This window comes from Aotus nancymaae, unplaced genomic scaffold, assembly GCF_030222135.1.
Source record: "Aotus nancymaae isolate 86718 unplaced genomic scaffold, 86718_ANA_hifiasm-v0.15.2.pri h1tg000059l, whole genome shotgun sequence".
NCBI classification, from domain to species: domain Eukaryota; kingdom Metazoa; phylum Chordata; class Mammalia; order Primates; family Aotidae; genus Aotus; species Aotus nancymaae.
Window position 1 is genome coordinate 8581351 of NW_026988473.1, and position 21596 is coordinate 8602946.

The 21596-nt window shown below is 47.2% G+C and overlaps 1 pseudogene; it reads left to right on the forward strand.

Annotated features, from left to right (window-relative positions):
• The first annotated feature begins 7029 nt into the window (after nt 1-7029).
• The window catches only part of LOC105718543 (small ribosomal subunit protein uS5-like), a 30718-nt pseudogene continuing 16151 nt past the window's right edge, over nt 7030-21596 (forward strand).

Sequence of the window (21596 nt, forward strand, 5' to 3'; positions counted from 1 at the left end):
TGGGTTCAAGTGATTCTCCTGCCTCAGCCTCCCGAGCAGCTGGGACAGGCGCCCACCTCCATGCCCAGCTAATTTTTGTATTTTTAGTAGAGACAGGGTTTCACCATGTTGGCCAGGATGGTCTCGAACCTCTGACCTCGGGTGACCCACCCGCCTCAGCCTCCCAAAGTGCTGGGATTACAGGTGTGAGCCACCATGCCTGGCCGGCAAAATTACTTTTAGTGGCAAAAACCATAATTACTTTTGCACCAATCTAATACAAAATAGACACCCGCATGGCCTGAATCCTAAATTAAACTATACAAGAAATTGTTAGCGACTGCGCACATCACTCAGTGGAGCCCAATCCCGGGGATAGGCAGTGGGAGAGGGAGGGAGTACTGTTCTTAGTCTGTATTGCAAAGCTCTGGGTTCTCCCCAGGTGGCCCTAGAGTTAATGTAGTCATTAAAGACCTCTCTAAAGGCAGCCATGAAAGGCCAGAGTCTCTGCACTCCATAGCTACCCGCCACCTCCACCGCCAGAGCTCTCTGGAGCTTTCTCTCTCTCTGCAGAGCTCTGCAGTCAGCCCTCCTAGGATTTCAGCTGGAAACATCAGGCGCTCTTTGTCTATCCTTCAGACGACCTTTCCTTTCGGTAACTGATTTCTCCCTGTGGACCAGAGGGAGCAAAGCTTTAGGTTAGTATCAAAAGGATTTTTAACCCTTACTCCACTCAGAACCGTCTTGTGCGTGTGCATGGAGGCAGCAGGAAGCATAGTGTCAGGGCCTCGGTCGTCACTAAGGTCAAGACGAAATTGATCATCGGCACCATGCCAGGATTTCTCCTAGGTTCTGCTGAGGCAAAAGCGAAGGGAAAATAAAATATGCCATCATGTTCCCCCAACCCCAGGAGCCAATTGAGAACAATCGAAGGACATCGCAGCTCCCAACAGAGGTGGTCTTTATGGACAGGAGTCCTGGCTCCCAAGAAACTTTGCACACTCTGCCAGCACAATGGCTCATGCCTGTAAACCTAGCACATTGGGAGGCCGAGGCAGGCAGATCACCTGAGGTCGGGAGTTCAAGACCAGCCTCACCAACATGGTGAAACCCCGTGTCTACTAAAAATACAAAAATTAGCCCGGCATAGTGGCTGATGCCTGTAATCTCAGCTACTCAGGAGGCTGAGGCAGGAGAATCACTTGAACCAGGGAGGCGGAGGTTGCAATGAGCCAAGATGGTGCCATTGCACTCCAGCCTGGGCAACAGAGTGAGACTCTGTCTCAAAAAAAAAAAAAAAGTACATTTCCTAAACATCAGGAATATCACATGTAGTGAGTTGAATGGTGGTCCCCAACAAAAGATGTCCATGCCCCAGTAAATCTGCCCTTATTTGGAAAAACAGTCTCTCTAGATACAATTAACTTGTGCTGGATTAACCTGGGGGGGCTCTCCTGAAGAGGAGAAGACACAGACACCAAGGAGAAGGCCACGTGAAGACAGAGGGGGTGATTGGAGCAATGCTCCCACAAGCCAAGGAATGCCTGAGGCCACCAGAGTCTAAGAAGGCAAGGTGAGCCCCTCCCCTGGTGCTGCAGGAAGGCACGTGGCCTTGCCCCACACCTCGATTTCAGACTCTGGGCTTCACCCAGTCTCTATTGCTTTAGGCCTCCACCACTGTGGTACTTTCACCACTGCACTCCAGCCTGGGCAACAGAGTGAGACTCTGTCTCAAAAAAAAAAAAAAAAAGGCCAGGTGTGGTGGCTCACGCCTGTAATCCTAGCACTTTGGGAGGCTGAGGCAGGGGGGGATCATGAGGTCAGGAGTTCGAGACCAGCCTGGCCAACATGGTGAAACCCGTCTCTACTAAAAATACAGAAATTAGCCGAGCACGTGGCACGCACCAGTAATCCCAGCTACTCAGTAGGCTGGGGCAGGAGAATCGCTTGAATCTGGGAGGCAGAGGTTGCAGTGAGCCAAGATCAAGCCATTGCACTGCAGCCTGAGCTCCGTCTCAAAAAAAAATCTTTCATTTTCTTTTCTGTTTTTGTTTTTTTGAGACAGGCTCTCACTCTGTCACCCAGGCTGGAGTGCAGTGATGAAATCTCAGCTCACTGCAATCTCCACCTCCCAGATTCAAGAGATCCTCCTGCCTCAGCTTCCCAGGTAGCTGCGACTATAGGCATGCACCGCTACGGCCTCAGAAAACAGAATCTCTCTCCCTGACCTTCTCCGGCCCTCCTTTCACTTGCTCCTTTTTCTCCCCAAGGCAGGAATCTTTTCTCTACTAATTTTTTTAGTAGAGACGGGGTTTCACCATGTTGGCCAGGCTGGTCTTGAACTCCTGACCTCATGATTTACCTGCCTAAGTCTCCCAAAGTGCCGGGATTACAGGTGTGAGCCACCGCACCCGGCCCCCCATACCTCTCTTTATCTTTTCCTGCCTTTTTGTGTAGGAACTGGCCATAAAGAAATTCCCAGGCCTACCTTGCCTAATCGTAGGTTACAAGATAACCATTCCAGACAAGATCCTGCCCCCATACCGTGGAGGAAGGACTACTGCAGAGAGACCAAGAAGAATCTAGACAGGCAGGCTTTGCTGGCATTCCCAAGTCAGTCCATTAACCTTTGATCATTCCCTTTTTGTTCAATCACATTTCTGCATGGCTGTCCATGCTTCAGTCATGTCTAACCAATGAAGTCTCCATAAAAAGCCCAGGAGGATGGAGTATGAAGAGCTTCCAGACAGCTGAACATATGAAGGTTCTTGGAGAGTGATTTACTTGAAGGCATGGATGCTCCATTCTCCTCCCCCATACCTCTTATTTTTTTTCTTTTTTTGAGATGGAGTCTCGCTCTGTCACCCAGGCTGTAGTGCAGTGGCATGATCTCGGCTCACCGCAACCTCTGTCCCCCAGGTTCAAGCCATTCTTTTGCTTCAGGTGCCCGAGTAGTTGGGACTACAGGTGCACACCACCACACCCAGCTAATTTTTGTATTTTTTAAGTAGTGATGGGGTTTCACCATATTGGCCAGGATGGTCTCGAACTCCTGACCTCGTGATCTGCCCACCTCAGCCTACCAACGGGCTGAGATTACAGGCATGAGCCACCGTGCCCAGCTCCCCCATACCTCTCTTTATGCACCTCTTCATCCATATCCTTCATCGTATCCTCTACAATAAACTGGTAAACATCAGTGTTTCCCTGAATCCTATAAGTTGCTCTAGAAAATTAATTGAGCCTAAAGAGGGGGCTGTGGGAAATGTTGAGGCTGGTCAGTCAACAGTTCCAGAGGCATGGACTCACAACTGGCATCTAAAGGGAGGAAGGCAGTCCTGAGGGACCGAGCCCTAAGCCTGGGAGATCCGATGCTATTTCGGGGTAGGTAATGTAGATAGAATTAAACTGGAGGACACCCAGCTGGTGTCTATGGCGGAATTAATGGCTTGCTTGCCGTGTGGGAAAAAGCCACACACATTTGGTCACAGAAGTCTTCTGTCTTGATTGTGTGGTGAGAGAGCAGAGGAAAAACAGTTGGTTTTGGACAAATCAGACCGTGCTGTGGCCTTGGGGACATCCAGTGAGGAGGGAATCAGCACGTGGGGGGTTAGGAAACAGCCACATCAGGGAACAGTGGGTGCCTGTCTTTTCAGAAGGCCACGCCTGTTTTTCTTGCCTTTTTTACTGTGGGTTTTTCCACTTTATCTTTCCTGCGCAGGCTTCTCTGGGGATCTTCGTGCTCCTTTGCAATAAGATTCTTGCCTTGTTGAAGAGAAGGGACTCTGTAAATGTTCCGTGGGACTTAGGATCCCTTCCCAGAGAAGGCAGCAGGAGGCCTCCCTGCTCCTACCTCTGCCTGATTCGGGATAAGAGTAGAAACAGACCGACTTTTCTGCAACGGGCCAGGGAGGGCCCGAGTGGCCAAGTGGACACCACCGTGGGTGAGGCCTCTCTGGCTTCCATTCATTCGTCTCCTCTTTTTTTAACATGCATTTCCCCTCTTCTTTTTCCAAACGCAGAAAGTGTGAAGATAAAAAGAGAAAAATAGCAGAGAGAGGTAGGAAGGCGGCGCTTGTGTGATAAAAATGTAAGGCTTACCTGATGATCAGGTAAAAAGTCCATATGTGAAATTTTTGAGAGGAGTTTTTTCCAAGTCATGCAAAGAAGATCTGTTCAGCAAGCAAATTGGGGCTGCTAATGCCTTCTAGAGAGTTAATAAGGCCTGGTGCAGTGGCTCACGCCATAATCCCTGCACTTTGAGAGCGAAGGCAGGCGGATCATCTGTCAGGAGTTTGAAAACAGCCGGACCAACATAGTGAAACCCCATCTCTACTAAAAATACAAAAATTAGGCTGGGTGTGATGGCTCACACCTGTAATCCTAGCACTTTGGGAGGCTGAGGCAGGTGGATTGCCTGAGCTCAGGAGTTCGAGACCAGCCTGGGCAACACAGTGAAACCCCATCTCTACTAAAATACAAAAAATTAGCCAAGTGTGGTGGCACACGCCTGTAGTCCCAGCTACTCGGGAGGCTGAGGCAGGAGACTCGCCTGAACCGGGGAGGTGGAGGTTGCAAGTTGCAGTGAGCCAAGATTGTGCCACTGCACTCCAGCCTGGATGACAGAGTGAGACTACGTCTCAAAAAAAATATTAGGCAGGTGTGGTGGCTCATGCCTGTAATCCCAGCACTTTGGGAGGTCAAGGCGGGAGGATCGCTTGAGCCCAGGAGTTCAAGGTTGAGTCCAGTGAGCCAAGATCGTGCCACTGCACTCCAGCCTGGGAGACAGAGAGACACTGTCTCAAAAAATGGGAGTTAAGACTTGAGGGCGGACTTCTTCTTTAAGGATAGATTTTCTTAAACTCGGGCTATGGGGATGGAAAATAGCCACTGAAGATGAAAGACTTGAAAGAAGAAAGGCTTCTGCCTGCCCCAGAAGGTACAATCTCAGAAGTAAAAAGGAAATCCGTACACTGGGAATCACACACACACACACACACACATATGCTCGCACGCACACTTTGCCTTAGAATGACTCTGTCCAGGCCTTGACTTAGGTTCTAAATGGGTTAGGATTGTGACAAAGGCAGGATGGGAGAGCAGAGAGGTGACCTTTGTGTGGCGACACTGGAACTAGACCCAAGGGACTTTTTTTTTTCTTTTCTTCTTTTAAAAGACACAGTCTCGCTGTGTCACCCAGGCTGGAGTGCAGTGGTGCCATCATGGCTCACTGTAGCCGAAGGGTTACAGTTCAGTGACCTCTCACTACCACCACATTTATTTTTCCCTTCCACTGGATTTATATGGGTTTGTTTCCTTAAGAAAGAAGGGAGATATTTTAGTAAAATGATCAAATACACGGGTTCAGATGGCCTCTCCATGATTACTGGTTGTATGGCATAAAATACCTTCATCAATGCCTAAAATTAGGCATGCCTGTTTCTTGATGCATAATTTAAAACACACGCCTTTAAACATTTATCCTAATAAGCTGAACTGTGTGTTTGCTTTCCTTCTTCCTGCAAGACTTCTCCTCTTTTCTATTTGCTTTGCTTTTTGAACATGTTTCACACAAATAAGTCAGTTGAGATGAGGTCGTTAATTTACTGGAGCCAGACATGTCTGAGCCTTCCCTGGGAAGAGGGAGGGAGGCGAAGGTGCTTAGTTCATACCAAGAAAGCAGTGGATGAAATCATCTTCAAACATGCCCTGCTTCCCCAGGACTGTTTTGAGGTTCAAATATATGACAAAATTCTTCAAATCCCTTTGACAGTGAAAGCCAGGGCCAAGGGCTAGTGATGCTTTTGTGTATTTCATTTGTATAAAACAAAAGTGGAGCTGGGTACAGTGGCTTACGCCTCTAATCCCAGCACTTTGGGAGGCTGAGGCGGGTGGATCACAAGGTCAAGAGATCGAGATCATCCTGGCCAACATGGTGAAACCCTGTCTCTACTAAAAAAAAAAAAAATACAAAAATTAGCTGGGCATGGTGGCACATGCCTGTAGCCCTAGCTACTCGGGAGGCTGAGGCAGGAGAATTGTTTGAACCCGGGAGGCGGAGGTTGCAGTGAGCTGAGATTGCGCATTGCACTCCAGCCTGGGCAACAAGAGCGAAACTCCATCTCAAAACTAAAAAAAATGAATAAATAAACAAAACAGAAGTGGAAGAAATAGCTCAACCTCACACCCTGTTGGAGGCGTTGCTGGGACTAGAACCTGGGCCCTGAGCCCCAGCCTGGGGTAAAGTACATCTGGCTATGTGCCTAACTGTATCACATGTCTTGAAACTCATTCACTTAAAAGCAGTTTAAACTATTGTCTGGAAGAAGGAGTCCCTGCTGCCATCCACGTCACTACTGAGGGAAACACATCTGCTCATCCAAGGGTGGCTGGTCGGGGTAGTTGGAGGCTGGGGGCTGAAGTGGGCAAGGGGGACGGTGAAAGTCCGGATTCTGCAAGTAACAGAGCAGAGGGGACCGACCTGAGAAATTGTATTCCTTTATTTTTTGTTAAATGTAATTTTCGGTTTTGGAAACATTCAGACTCCTGCACGAGGAGAGGGAATCGTACAATGAACCTCCATGCCCCGAGCACCCATTGTCTTCAGTTATCAACATTTATCATTTGGGAAGTTGTAAGAGGTGAGATTGAGAAAGTTCAGTGATCGATTAGATAGTAGGGAGCAGGGGAGGAAGATGGAGAAGGGAGCATGAAAGGCAAGGAAGAGGCTGGGCACCATGGCTCAGGCCTGTCATCCCAGCACTTTGGGAGGCTGAGGCAGGCGGATCACAAGGTCAGGAGTTTGAGACCAGCCTGGGCAATATGGTGAAACTCCGTCTCTTCTAAAAATGCAAAAATTAGCCGGACGTGGTGGTGCACGCCTGTAGTCCCAGCTACTCAGGAGGCTGAAGCAGAAGAATTGCTTGAACCCAGGAGATGGAGGTTGCAGTGAGCTGGGATCTCACCTCTGCACTCCAGGCTGGATAACAGAATGAGATTCCATCTCAAAAAGAAAAAAAAGAGAGAGAGAGAGAAGGAAGAATCCGAGGTATGGCCCTGATCTCTGGCTTGGATCTGGTAGAGGAAGGAAGAAGTCTGGAGGATGGCGATGAGCTGGGTGAGCAGAGGCTCTCTGGAGTGTGGAGACTGTGCTGTTTGCACCCTCCACCTTTCTTTTCTTTTCTTTTCTTTTTTTTTTTTGAGACGATGTCTCGCTGTCACCAGGCTGGAGTGCAATGGCGCGATCTCAGCTCACTGCAACCTCTGACTCTCAGGTTCAAGCAATTCTCCTGCCTCAGCTTCCTGAGTAGTTGGGATTACAGGCACGCACCACCGCACCCAGCTAATTTTTGTATTTTTAGTAGAGATGGGGTTTCACCATGTTGGCCAGAATGGTCTCGATCTCCTGACCTGGTGATCTGCCCGCCTCAGCCTCCCAAAGTGCTGAGCCAAGGAGCCCGGCCCACCCTTCCATTCTTTACACTGATATTTACTAAATGAATAAGCAAATGACCCCCCGGTAGTGGGACCTCCAAGGGCTCTCAGAGCCTCCTGCGGCACTAGCCAGGCCTGAGGGCTGAGCTGGGGGTTGGCTGCACATCCAAAATCCCCTTTTGGTTGGCTTTACCCTTTGAGGATCTCTGAAAATGAAAAATAACCACCCAGCTCTTTTCCCAAAAAATGAGAAATTTAGCATATATACCGGAGGATACAAGCAAGTGTTCTGGAAGGAGACCTGGGGTAACATCGAGGCTGCCAGGTCAGCCTTGTGGGTGCTGCCTGGCCGCTGCCCTGGGGCCCCTCTGGGGACACAGGAATAAAGCACCACCTTCCAGTCACCCACATTATCTCACCACTGTGCATTTCTAGGACTAGGTTCCGGGTGCATAGTGTAGGAAACGGGAGGTGTTCCAGCAAGCCGGGGGACTCTGAGGCAGGTTATGCTGACCCAGCTAAGGAGGGACTGGGATCCGGAGCCAGCCTCTTCTGCACATTCCCGACAAGGAACTGCCTGTCTTAGTAGCGCACGGTGACATTGACTGGTCTCCTCGGATACAGGGAGTTTTCTGCTTCTCCTACACTATTTGTAACTAGGGATGTTGCAATCCTGGTTGGCGATCTTAATAATTTTAAGGCAACTCTTTCTTCTCTTCCTTATCGCTATCCAGTGCAATTATGGGCAACACCAAAGGTGCTCTTTGACCCTGTTTTTTGTTGTTGTTGTTTTGAGACCGAGTGTCACTCTGTCGCCCAGGCTGGAGTGCAGTGGTGTGATCTCCGTTTATTGCAACCTCCGCCTCCCAGGATCAAGTCATTCTCCTGCCTTAGCCCCCGCAGAAGCTGGGACTACAGGGGCACGCCGCTACGCCCAGCTAATTTTTTTTTTATGTTTAGTAGAGATGGGATTTCACCACTGTTAGCCAAGATGGTCTCTATCTCCCGACCTCGAGATCAGCACGCCTTGGCCAAAGTGATGGGATTATAGGCATGAGCCACCTCGCTGGCAGGAGCCTGCTTTTGTAACTGCCTTGGGTGTGAATAACTCTGAGATACAGACCTGAGTCGCTTAATGTGTTTCAATTACCCAAGAAACCCTTTGGCATTCTGGCATTCTATTGTATTCTTTGCTTTGCCTTTTAGCCAAAAAAAACAAAACAAATTGTTCCTGTCTAATTAACTTCTGCCAGCCTTCTAGATCCACCTCTGTGATTATCACAGAAGCCTCTACACAGTAATCTGATCAATTTGTACCCAGAGTCTTTAAGAAGTGCTGACATTGCTGATTCGCATTGAGGACTAAGCTCTGATTTTTTTATCTTGCCAAAATTCCCACCTAAGGGGTCTGGGGAGTCATGCCCTACAAACCGTAAATTCTCATCAGATGGGTTTTGTTTGACCCTGTATATCATGACTTACTTTCCAATCTGACTCTGACATAACAAGGAAGAAAATCAAAATGTTGTTGGGTGCGGTGGCTCACGCCTGTAATCCCAGCACTTTGGGAGGCTGAGGTGGGGGTGGATCACGAGGTTAGGAGTTCGAGACCAGCCTGGCAACATGGTGAAACCCTGTCTCTACTAAAAATACAAAAAATTAGCCAGGCATAATGGCGGGTGCCTGGAATCCCAGCTACTCAGGAGGCTGAGGCAGGAGAATCGTTTGAACCCAGAAGGCAGAGGTTGTAGTGAGCCGAGATTGCACCACTGCACTCCAGCCCAGGTGACAGAATGAGACTCCGTCCTCCTCCTCTTCTCCCTTTATTCCAAACTAGCTAGATAGATTGACCTTTTTTTAATGAGTTAATTTGTATTGCAGTTTCTCCAGAGAAAAGATGGGAGCGGAGCCAAGGGGAACCAGCAGTGCCTTCTGTCCCATATCTTGAGGCAGAGGCGGTTGTAACAACTGCTAACAGTTAATGGTAATTAACGTTGCAGGAGGAGCGATAAGAGAGACTCACCCTTAGTTAAGCCATGTCAAGGTGTGTTCTAGCTCCAGCCCTAGGCACCTCCAGCTCTCTCCCCATGGTACAGCGTGGGTGCCGCTATTGCTGCAATCACTCCAACTCACCCCCACCTGCCTTTACTCTTTTGAGGATGTCACATACACCATGCATTCCAGTTTAGGCTCACACACTCTAGTCACCTGTATCTTTCCTGGTGACCCAGCTAGCAGGTGCAGCCACTCGGCCCTGCTTCCTAATCGCCACAGTCAGAACCATCTCTGCCCTGCCAGTCTCCCAGGTGGTTGCCAGATAACAGATTCAGTTCCACATTCTCTCCTTCAACCCTCCACTCAATGGCCTGTGGTCAGCTGAACTGCAAAGATAAGACTCAAAGATAAAGTTATCTGAAGCTCAGTGAGAAAACCGTTTTGGCCAGGCATGATGGCTCATGCCTATAATCCCAGCACTTTGGGAGGCTGAGGGGGGTGGATCACCTGCGATCAGGAGTTTGAGACCAGCCTGGCCAACATGGCAAAACCCCATCCCTACTAAAAATACAAAAATTAGCCAGGCATGGTGGCGGATACTGGTAATCCCAGCTACTCGAGAGGCTGAGGCACAAGAATTACTTGAACCCAGGAGGCAGAGGTTACAATGAGCCAAGATCGCATCACTGCACTCCAGTCTGGGCAACAGAGCAAGACTCTGTCTAAAATAAAATAAAATATATTTCCTTTAAAAAAAAAAAACAGATTTGAGGCATGTGTCACATTTTATCCTTAAGTCATGTGAAGTGGGGCCACCTAATTGTCTACTGAAAAAGTCTGGGGGCTTGGGAGTGGGGTCAGCCGGGGTAGAATATTTGAACTATGTTGACTGGATTAGGGGAGAGCAGGCTGCAGAAATGGAGTACAGGATGTGCAAGGGGATAAGGGCGGGGATGGCTCAGAGACTTTCTCAGGTGCAAGGTGGCTGGAGCCGTGGGTGTCCCTGCCAAGAGACTCCTCTGGGAGCTTTCTGCCTCCCCTCTCGTCCCCCTAAGATCCATTCTCAGAAGCCAAAGTGATCCTTTTATTTTATTTTATTTTTATCATTATAATAATTATTTTTGAGACACGCTCTGTCACCCAGGCTGGAGGGCAATGGCGCAATCTCAGCTCATTGCAACCTCTGCCTCTTGGATTCAAGAGGAACCCTTAGCCTCAGCCTCCCAAGTAGCTGGAAATACAGGTGCCTGCCACCACACCCAGCTATTTCTTTCTTTCTTTTTTTGTTTTTTTGATTTTTAGTAGAGACGGAGTTTCGCCATGTTGGCCAGCCTGATCTCAAACTCCTGATCTCAGGTGATCCACCCATCTCGGCCTTGCAAAGTGCTGGGATTACAGGCGTGAGCCACCTCCCCCAGCCCAAAGTAATCCTTTTAAAACGTAACTCATTTATCTCCATCCTGCTTCACCCACTAAACTGGTTTTCTTTTTCTTTTTTGTTTTTTTTTTTTGAGACAGAGTTTCGCTCTTGTTACCCAGTCTGGAGTGCAATGGTGTGATCTTGGCTCACTGCAACCTCCGCCTCCTGGGTTCAGGCAATTCTCCTGCCTCAGCCTCCCGAGTAGCTGGGATTACAGGCAAGCGCCACCATGCCCAGCTAATTTTTGTATTTTCAGTAGAGATGGGGTTTCACTATGTTGACCAGGATGATCTCGATCTCTTGACCTCGTGATCCACCCGCCTCGGCCTCCCAAAGTGCTGGGATTACAGGCGTGAGCCACTGCGCCCTGCCCTTAAACTGGTTTTCTATTACAGGTGTATTAAAATCCAAGCTCACCATCCAGCCTCAATGCATTGTGACCCACCTCTGACCTGTCTGGTACCACCCTCCCTGGCCTACTCTGATGGACACCCTGCTGGACACCCTGCTGGACAGTAGTGCCAGTCACTACCATCTGGAATGAAGGGGGATGACATTGCAGAGGGCTCAGTTCCCATGGCAACCACAGGAATGTCATTTTCTCTAGGAAACTGGTACCCACAGATTCATTTGCTTGAGAAGATGAAATTTCCATTTTCCATATGCTGAATTTAAGATGGGCATCACCCAGTGAGGCAAAAGATGTGCAAACCATCACACTCCTGGAGAAATGTTTGTCACATGCACCCAGGAGCAGAAAGCAGAGGTCGGCACATCGAAGCCCATGGACCAAAGCCAGCTCCCACGACCTGTGTTTGTACAGCCAGCAAGCTAAGAACAATTTTTACATTTAAAAATGTATTTTTATGGCTAGGCACAATGGCTCACACCTGTAATTCCAGCACTTCGGAAGGCCGAGGCAGGTAAATCACAAGGTCAGGAGTTCAAGACCAGCCTGGCCAAGATGGTAAAAACCTGTCTCTACTAAAAATACAAAAATTAGCTGGATGTGGTGGTGGGCACAGCTACTGTAATCTCAGCTACTCGGCAGGTTGAGGCAGAGAATTGCTTGAACCCGAGAAGCAGAGGTTGCAATGAGCCAAGATCGTGCCACAGCACTCCAGCCTGGGTGACAGAGTGAGACTCCATTTCTAATAAATAAATTAATCAAATTAAATGGTTTTTACATTTTCTTTTTAAAAAGTACTTTTACTTTTACAAAAAGAAAGAAAGAATGTAGGTTGGGTGTGGTGGCTTGTGCCTGTAATCTGAGCACTTTGGGAGGCTGAGGTAGGAGGATCGCTTGAGCCCAAGAGTTTCAGACTTGCTGGGCAATATAGTGAGACCTCATCTCTATTTTAAAAGATGAAGAAGAAGAAGAAGAGGAAGAAGAAGAAGAAGAAGAATGTATATGCAACAGAAACCAGATGTACACACAAAGCCTAAGATGTTTATTATCTGTCCTTTACAGAATAAGTTTGCCAGACCTGATATATAGGAATGCTTACACAGGATTGTTTGTAATACAACAACAACAACAACAAAAAAAACTGGAAACATCTGAAATATCCATCATCAGCAGAATAAATGAATGTAAAAGTAAGTTCATGTCGTGCATATTATGCAGTGATGGCAATGAACAAACTGTAGCTACATGTAACACTTGGATGAGGCTCGTAAACAATACTGAGCAAATGTAACAGGACACAAAGCAATACGAACAGTAAGATGATATCCATACAACTTAACAACAATCAAAAGGCAAGTCCTAGCTAGAGCAATCAGATAAGAGAAAGCTATAAAGAACATTCAAATTAGAAAGGAAAAAGTCAAATTATCCTTGTTTGCAGATGATACGATCTTACATTTGGAAAAGCCTAAACACGCCACCAAAAAACTGTTAGAACTGATAAATTCAGTAAAGGTGCAGAATACAGGGTGGGTGTGGTGGCACACGCCTGTAATCCCAGCACTTTGGGAGACCGAGGCGGGTGGATCATGAGGTCAAGAGATCAAGACCATCCTGGCCAACGTGGTGAAATCCCATCTCTACTAAAAATACAAAAATTAGACAGGTGCGGTGGCACACACCTGTATTCTCAGCTGCTTGGGAGGCTGAGGCAGGAGAATCACTTGAACCAGAGAGGTGGAGGTTGCAGTGAGCTGAGATCGCGCCACTGCATTCCAGCTTGGCAACAGAGCAAGACTCCGTCTTAAAAAAAAATGTTGCAGAATACAAAATCAACATATAAAAATTAGTAGCACTTCTATATGCCAACAGTGAACAGTCTGAAAAAGAAATCAAGAAATTAATCCCATTTACAATAGCTAAAAATAAAATTAAATACCTAGGAATTAACCAAACAAGTGAAAGATCTCTACAATGAAAACTATAAAACATCGATGGAAGAAACTGAAGAGGACCCAAAAAATGGAAAGCTATTCCATGCTCATGGATTAGAAGAATCAATATTGTTAAAATGCCCATACTACCCAAAGCTATCTACAGATTAAAGGCAATCCATATCAAAATACCAATGACATTCTTCACAGAAATAGAAAAAAAGCTTTCCTAAAATTTATGTGGAACCATAAAAGACCTGGACTAGCCAAAGCTATCCTGAGCAAAAAGAATAAAACTGGAGGAATCACCTTACCTAACTTCAAATTATACCACAGAGCTATAGAAACCAAAACAGCATAGTACTGGCATAAAAATAGACACATAGACCAGTGGAACAGAATAGAGAACCCAGAATCAAACCCGTGTATCTACAGTGAACTCATTTTCAGCAAAGGTGCCAAGTACATACATTGAGGAAAGGACAGTCTGTCCAATAAATGGTGCTGGGGAAACTGGATGCCCATATGCAAAAGAATGACACTATCTCTCACCATGTACAAAAATCAAATCAAAATGGATTAAAGACTTAAATCTGGGTAAGGTGAGGTGGCTCATGCCTGTAATCCCAGCACTTTGGGAGGCCAAGCAGGAAGATCATCTGAGGTCAGGAGTTCTCGATCAGCCTGGCCAACACGGTGAAACCCTGTCTCTACTAAAAATACAAAAATTAACCAGGTGTGATAGTGGGTGCCTGTAATCCCAGCTACTCAGGAGGCTGAGGCAAGAGAATGGCTTGAACCAAGGAGGTGGAGGTTGCAGTGAGCCAAGATCGCGTCTCTGTGCTCCAGCCTGGGCATCAGACTGAGACTCCATCTCAAAAAAATAAAAGACTTAAATTTAAGACCTCCAATTATGAAACTATTACAAGAAAACATCAGAGAAAATCTTCAGGACGTTGAACTGGGCAAAAACTTCTTGACCAATACTCCATAAGCATAGGCAACCAGAACAAAAATGGACAAATGGGATCACACCAAGTTAAAAAGCTTCTGCACAGCAAAGGAAACAATCCACAAAGTGAAGAGACAATCCACGGAATGGGAGAAAATATTTGCAAATATCTTACAAAGGATTAATAACCAGATTAAGAGTTCAAACAACTCTATAGAAAACTCTGTTTTAAAAATGGGCAAAAGATGTGAATAGACGTTCCTTAAAAGAAGACATACAGGGCTGGGCATGGTGACTCACACCTGTAATCCCAGCACTTTGGGAGGCCAAGGTGGGTGGATCACCTGAGGTCAGGAGTTCAAGGCCAGCGTGGCCAACATAGGGAAGCCCCATCTCTAGTAAAATTTTTTTTTTTTTTGACACGGAGTTTCGCTCTTGATACCCAGGCTGGAGTGCAATGGCGCGATCTCGGCTCACCGCAACCTCCGCCTCCTGGGTTCAGGCAATTCTCCTGCCTCAGCCTCCTGAGTAGCTGGGATTACAGGCACGCGCCACCGTGCCTAGCTAATTTTTTGTATTAGTAGAGACGGGGTTTCACCATGTTGACCAGGATGGTCTCGATCTCTTGACCTCGTGATCCACCCGCCTCAGCCTCCCAAGGTGCTGGGATTACAGGCTTGAGCCACCGCGCCCAGCCAATTTTTTTTTTTTAAATTAGCTTATCATGGTGGCGGGCGCCTGTAACCACAGCTACTTGGGAGGCTGAGGCAGGAGAATCACTTGAACCCGGGAGGCAGAGGTTGCAGTGAGCCAAGATCACGCCATTGCACTCCAGCCTGGGTGACAGAGCGAGACCCGTCTTAAAAAAAGAAGAAGAAGACATACAAATAACAGACAGGTATATGAAAAGATGCTCAGTATCACTGATCATCAGAGAAAGGCAAATTTAAACTACAGTGAGAGATCATCTCGCCCCAGTTAAAATGGCTTTTATCCAAAAGACAGACAATCACAAATGCTGGTGAGGATGTTGAGAAAAGGGAGCCCTTGTACACTGTTGGTGGGAATGTCAATTAGTACAACCACTCTGGACAACAGTTTGGAGGTTCCTCAAAAAACTAAAAATAATCCCGGCTCTTTGCGAGGTCGAGGTGGGCGGATCACCTGAGGTCAGGAGTTCAAGACCAACCTCACCAACATGGAGAAACCCAGTCTCTACTAAAAATAAAAAATTAGCTAGGATTACAGGTATGGTGGTACATGCCTGTAATCCCAGCTACGCAGGAGGCTGAGGCAGGAGAATCGCTTGAACCCAGGAGGCCAGAGGTTGTGGTGAGCCGAGATTGTGCCATTGCACTCCAGCCTGGACAGCAAGAGCAAAACTCTATCTCAAAAAAAAAAAACAAACAAAAAAAAACTAAAAGTAGAGCTACCATATGATCTAGCCAGCAATCCCACTGCTGGGTATACACTCCAAAGAAAGGAAATCAGTACACTGAAGAGATTCCTGCACCTCAATGTTTATTACAGTGTGATTTACAATAGCCAAGATTTGGAAGCTACTTAAGTGCCCATCAGCAGATGAATGGATAACGAAAATTTAGTACACATACACAAGGGAGTACTATTCAGCCATAAAAAAAGAATAAGATCCTGTCATTTGCAACAACATAGATGGAGCTGGAGGCCATTATGTCATTAAGTGAAATAAGCCAGGCACAAAAAGACAAACTTTGTATGTTCTCATCTTTTTTTTTGAGACAAGATCTCAGTTTGTCACCCAGGCTGAAATGCAACAGTATAATCATGGCTCGCTGCAGCCTCGACCTCTTGGGTTCAGGCAATCCTTCTGCCTCAGCCCCACAAGTAGCTGGAACTACAGGTGTTTGCCACCACACCAGGCTAACTTTTTTGTATTTCTTGTAGAGATGAGGTTTCACCATGTTGCCCAGGCTGGTCTCGAACTCCTGGGCTCAAGTGATCCACTTGCCTCAGCCTCCCAAAGGATTACTGGTGTGGGCCACCACCCCTGGTCATGTTCTCACTTATTCGTAGAAGCTAACAATTAAAACAAACTCATGGCCGGAGGCTGGGAAGGGTAGTGGGGGGTGGAGGGGAAATGGTTAATGGGCACAAAAATATAATTCAACAGAATGAATAAGACCTAGTATTTGATAGCACAACAGGATAGCTACAGTCAATAATAACTTATTGTACATTTAATAACAACTAAAATTAAAATTGGATTGTTTGTAACACAAGGAAAGCATACATGCTTGAGGTGATGGACACTCCATTTACCCTGTTGTGATTATTATGCATTGTATGCCTGTATCAAAATATATTCTGGGCCAGGCGCAATGGCTCATGCTTGTAATCCCAGCACTTTGGGAGGCCAAGGAGAATGGATCACCTAAGGTCTGGAGTTCAAGACCAGCCTGACCAATATGGTGAAACCCCTTCTCCACTAAAATACAAAAATTAGCTGGGCATGGTGGTGTGCACCTGTAGTCCCAGCTACTTGGGAGGCTGAGGCAGGAGAATCGCTTGAACCTGAGAGGCAGAGGTTGTGGTGAGCTGAGATCACGCCACTGCACAGAAAGAAAGAGAGAGAGAGAGAAGGAAGGAAAGAAGGAAGGAAGGGAGAGAGGAAAGGAAGGAAAGAGAGAGAAGGCAGGAAGGAAGGAAGGAGAAAGGAATGAAGGAAGAAAGCAAGGAAGGAAGGAAATTAATCTTGATTACCTCCATGGGTGAAGGAGGAGGTGGTGATCAGGAGGGGCACATGGAGGCTTCTGTGGCATTGAGCAATGATTCATTTCCTGACCTTGGTGGTGGTGATGTGGATTTTCCCTGCACAACTAATCTTAATTTGCATATTGAGGTTTTATACATTCAACTTCATTCAAGATTGTATTGTTTAGTTTTTGTTACAATAATGCTGCGTACAAACCTCTGAACATCCAGTGGCTTAAAATCACAGTTCTTTATTTGTGGGGGCCAGTGGCTCCGTTCAGTCTGCAGGAGTGGAGACTGTTTCTTTTTTCCTTTTCTTTTCTTTCTTTCTTTCTTGCTTTCTTTTTTTTTTTTTTTTTGAGACAGGGGTCTCACTTTGTCACTCAGGTAAGAGTGCAGTAGCATGATCATGGCTCACTGCAGCCTTGACTCAGCCCAGGCTCAAGCAATCCTCCTACCTCAGTTTCCCAGGTAGCTGGAACAACAGGCATGCACCATCATACTTGGCAAATACATTTTATTTTTTGTAGCAATGGAGTCTCACTATGTTTGCCCATGCTGGTCTTGAACTCCTGGGGTCAAAGGATCCATCCACCTTAGCCCCCCAAAGTGCTGGGATTACAGGCATGAGCCACCATACTGGGCTTGCCCTGCTTGTTTTATGTCCGTGGGTTGGTGAGGGCAGCTGGGCTTGGCTCCATGTGTGCTCATTCTGGGCCCAGACACAGGAGGTAGCAGCTTGCCAGGGGAAGCTCTTCTCACTGCCATGCCAGAGGTTCAGGTGTGGCACACTGCTGCTTCCAGCCCTCACCCTCATTACTGGCCAAAGGAAGTCACAGGGCCAAGTCCAAAATCAAGAGGCGAGGTGTATACTCTGCCCACAGTGAAGCATTGGGATAAAGAGTTGGAGTCAATATTTCTCCCCACCAAAGCCTCAGTGAGGGGAGAAATTGAAGCGTTTGGGGCATCCAGGTAGGCAGTCAGCTCAGAAAGATCTAGAGCTCAGAAAGATCTAGCACATAGACCAAGTTCTTCTGCATTTAGGCAGCAACCAAAGCCCCACTAGTGACTGAGTTGTCTGGGGACAGTGTAGAAGAAGCAAACAGCATTGCCAATGTGAGTTGGGCTCAGGGAGATGCTCCAGTTTAGGAGATATAGACAAGGACAGCCACAGGGGCAAGAGGTGACAGCTAGGGAAGGACCGTTTGAAAACTGACAAAGCAAACACTGCTGGTGGTGTCGAGTGCTGAGTCATGTGCTAGGCTTTGCTCTTGAGGTATCGCCTTGGAGGAAGGAATCTGGACAGCTCGGTAGGGACCAAATCCCATTTTCAGTGGGTTAAGGCAATGGCAGGTGAAATGGGGCTTTTCTTTCAAACAATGTGGCTGCCAAGCAGTAGTTCTTGATGGTTTTTTTTTTTTTTTTTGAGATGGAGTCTCACTCTGTCACCCAGCCTGGAGTACAGTGGCACGATCTTGGCTCACTGCAACCTCTGCCTCCCAGGTTCAAGTGAGTCTCCTGCCTCAGCCTCCTGAGTAGCTGGGATTATAGGCGCCTGCCACTGTGCCCAGCTAATTTTCACATTTTTAGTAGAGAATGGGTTTCACCATCTTGGCCAGGCCGATCTTGAACTCCTGACCTCATGATCCACCCGCCTCAGCCTCCTGAAGTGCTGGGATTACAGGCATGAGCCATTGCTCCCGGCCGACTTGATCTTTTCTTTCACCCCATCCTGTGTGGATTGAGACCTAACACTGCCATCAGAAACAGGAGTGACTTTAACAGTCACCACCGTCCTCCAATCCTGTTTTAGAAAACACTGTTATGAAAAGGATAGAGAAGGCCGGGTCCAGTGGCTCACCCCTATAATCTCAGCACTTTGGGAGGTTGAGGTGGGTGGATCACCTGAGGTCGGGAGTTTGAGACCAGCCTGACCAACATGGTGAAACTCCATGTCTACCAAAAATATAAAAATTAGCCAGGCACAGTGGCAGGCACGTGTAATCCCAGCTACTCAGGAGGCTGAGGCAGGAGGATTGCTTGAACCCAGGGGACAGAGGTTGCAGTGAGTCGAGACCGCATCATTGCACTCCAGCTGAATGACAGAGTGAGACTCCCATCTCAATTAAAAAAAAAAAAAAAAAGGTAGAGAAGCAGAGGCCCAGGAAGGATGCAGCACAGACAGGGTATCACATTGCCCGAAAACGGAAGTCTGGATTTCTGCCCTACACCAAGGTGAGTTCACTGCCAATGCCCTTGTGGTATTTGTTGTCTATGGTAGAAATGGCTCATAAACATGTCACAGTAATCCAAGGCAGGGCAGCACAAGGGTTCAGTAGACTCACCCACTATTTGCTGTGACAGCACTGAGGAAGAAGAGATCAATTCTGACCAAAGGATCCAGGTGGGGGCAGGTTTACAGAAGAGGAAGCATTTAGGGAGTGGCTGGGGCTAGAGAAGAGATGGAGAAGAGCTAAGTCGCAGCAGCACGCAGTGTGTCCGGGAGTGCGAGGGTGCTGGGGAGGAGGTGGCAGATGGGGCTGGAAAGGAAGTGGGGGGCTCTGGAATGGAGCACATCTCATGCCAAATGGATTTATGTTTGTACTCTGTCGGCAATAGGGAGCTACTGTGGGTTTTTGAGGAGGAGAGAGGCATGATTAAACTCACATTTTAGGATATATTTGGTATCAATGTGAAAAATGATTTGGCTGTCAGAATCTAGAAAGTTTACTAAAGGAAAAACACCTGTCCTGTCTTCGCTATGTGACTCGCTTTTGCTATTGTGAGACATAGTGAACCCCAGGTTCCTCTTCAAAGACTCAGTATGTCAGTATGTTCAGCTCTCTTACTCTTTAATTCTCTATTTTAAAGTTTAACTTCCTTGTAGTTCCAGTAAACAACCTTTTCCACCAGTTCTAGTCAGTAGTTCACATGTGTTCCCCTGGTCCCCTGCCCCGTCCTGAGTCATCCCAGTCACCTGCTCCAGTCACCTTCTTTGACCTAGGTCACCCCTGGCTACCTGCTCTGACCCACCCATAACCGTCCTTCCCGCCAAACCACCTACCCTGCCACTCCAGCTCTGACCCCTGCTCTATTTAAAATATCCAGTCGGGATTAGTCTAGCTTGTGTGGTCTAACCCTAGCCAATAGCAGAATGACACAGCAGTAGGGGCAACCCCTGTCAGGCATAAGTACCCTTCCCTCCTTGTCCAGGTGTGCTCACCATCGTTCCATCTGTGAGCCACACCTTTCTATAGAAGTAAATTGCCTTGCTGAGGAAATTGATATTCGGATGCTACTTCTTTTGCAGCATTGAAAATTCTGCTTATAACACCACGAGGAGTCATTCTCAAGCCTCTCTCGGCCAAGTTTGGTAAATTTCTTTTCCTTTTTTTTTTTTTTAGGCAGAGTCTCACTCTGTCACCCAGGCTGGAGTGCGGTGGCACAATCTCGGACTGCAACCCCCACCTCCCCAGTTCAAGCTGCCTCAGCCTCCTGAGTAGCTGGGATTATAGGCGCCCGCCACCACTCCTGGCTAATTTTTTTTGTATTTTTAGTAGAGATGAGGATTTCATCATGATGGCCAGACTAGTCTTGAACTCCTAACCTCATGTGATCCACCCGTCTCAGCCTCCCAAAGTGCTGGGATTACAGGCACGAACCACTGTGCCCAGCCAGTTTGGTAAATTTCTAAAGGAAGACCCACAGGCCCGCTGGTGGGATAGGCCAAAGTTCTCAAAAACGGTGCTGATTTCAAATGCTCCGTACTCTTCCTGAAGCTGCCTTCACAGGGTTAACAAGAACCCTGGACAGAAATGTGGTTATAATTGAGCATTAATCAGGCTGCACTTTGACCCACTTCCTTGCAACCGTAATACTGATCGTCGGCATCCCATTGTTCTTATTGTTCAGCACCCTGGACACCTTGTGCACCTGTTCACTGAGACAACGCGGTTGGAGGTTGCTGATCTGTGCAATCGCTATAGTGCTCGCCAGGGATCTTAAGGGTTGTTTTGCTTCTCTGAAAGGGGCCTGTGCTTGCTATTCAGGCAGCTAGCCGTGTCTGTTTTTCTTGGTTTGCTGTGGGGCCTTGCTTGGCGAGGGGGAAAAATCTGCAGGTTTCTGGAATGGGGAAGAATTCTTGCAGCAGCAGTTGACTGGTACATGAAGCATTCTTTGCTGTTTGTGGAAGCAGATTATTGTTATCTTCTGTGGGTGTGCCAGTTCTTGGGGAGTAAGACATAAGCGTTTTGGAAGCAAGGAAGTTCGTGTGTGAGCTTGGGGACGCAGCTCAGCTATCTGCTGGTCTAGTGGCCTGGAAGTCATGGGGAGGGGACAGAGCCCTGAGCTACAGATGCTAGAGTGGGTTATTGTATCAATTTGCTAGTGCAGTCTGGTTTTCAAACTCTAAAATTGAGGTATTTTATTAGAAGTGGATTTGGGTTGAACCCTTAATTTCTATAAGGGATATATTTTGGTTAGGGGAAGTAGAACTGAGTTGCTAATTCTTATTGTACTTATTACCCTGCACAAGAATGTTATCTTGAACAATAAAATTGGAGATGATTTCAAAAAAATCATATGGCTTTTTTTTTCTTTTGAGATGGAGTCTCGCTCTGTGGCCCAGGCTGGAGTACAGTGGCACACTCAGCTTACTGCAACCTCCACCTCCCAAGTTCAAGCGATTCTCCTGCCTCAGCCTTCTGAGTAGCTGAAACTACAGGCTCGCGTCACCACACC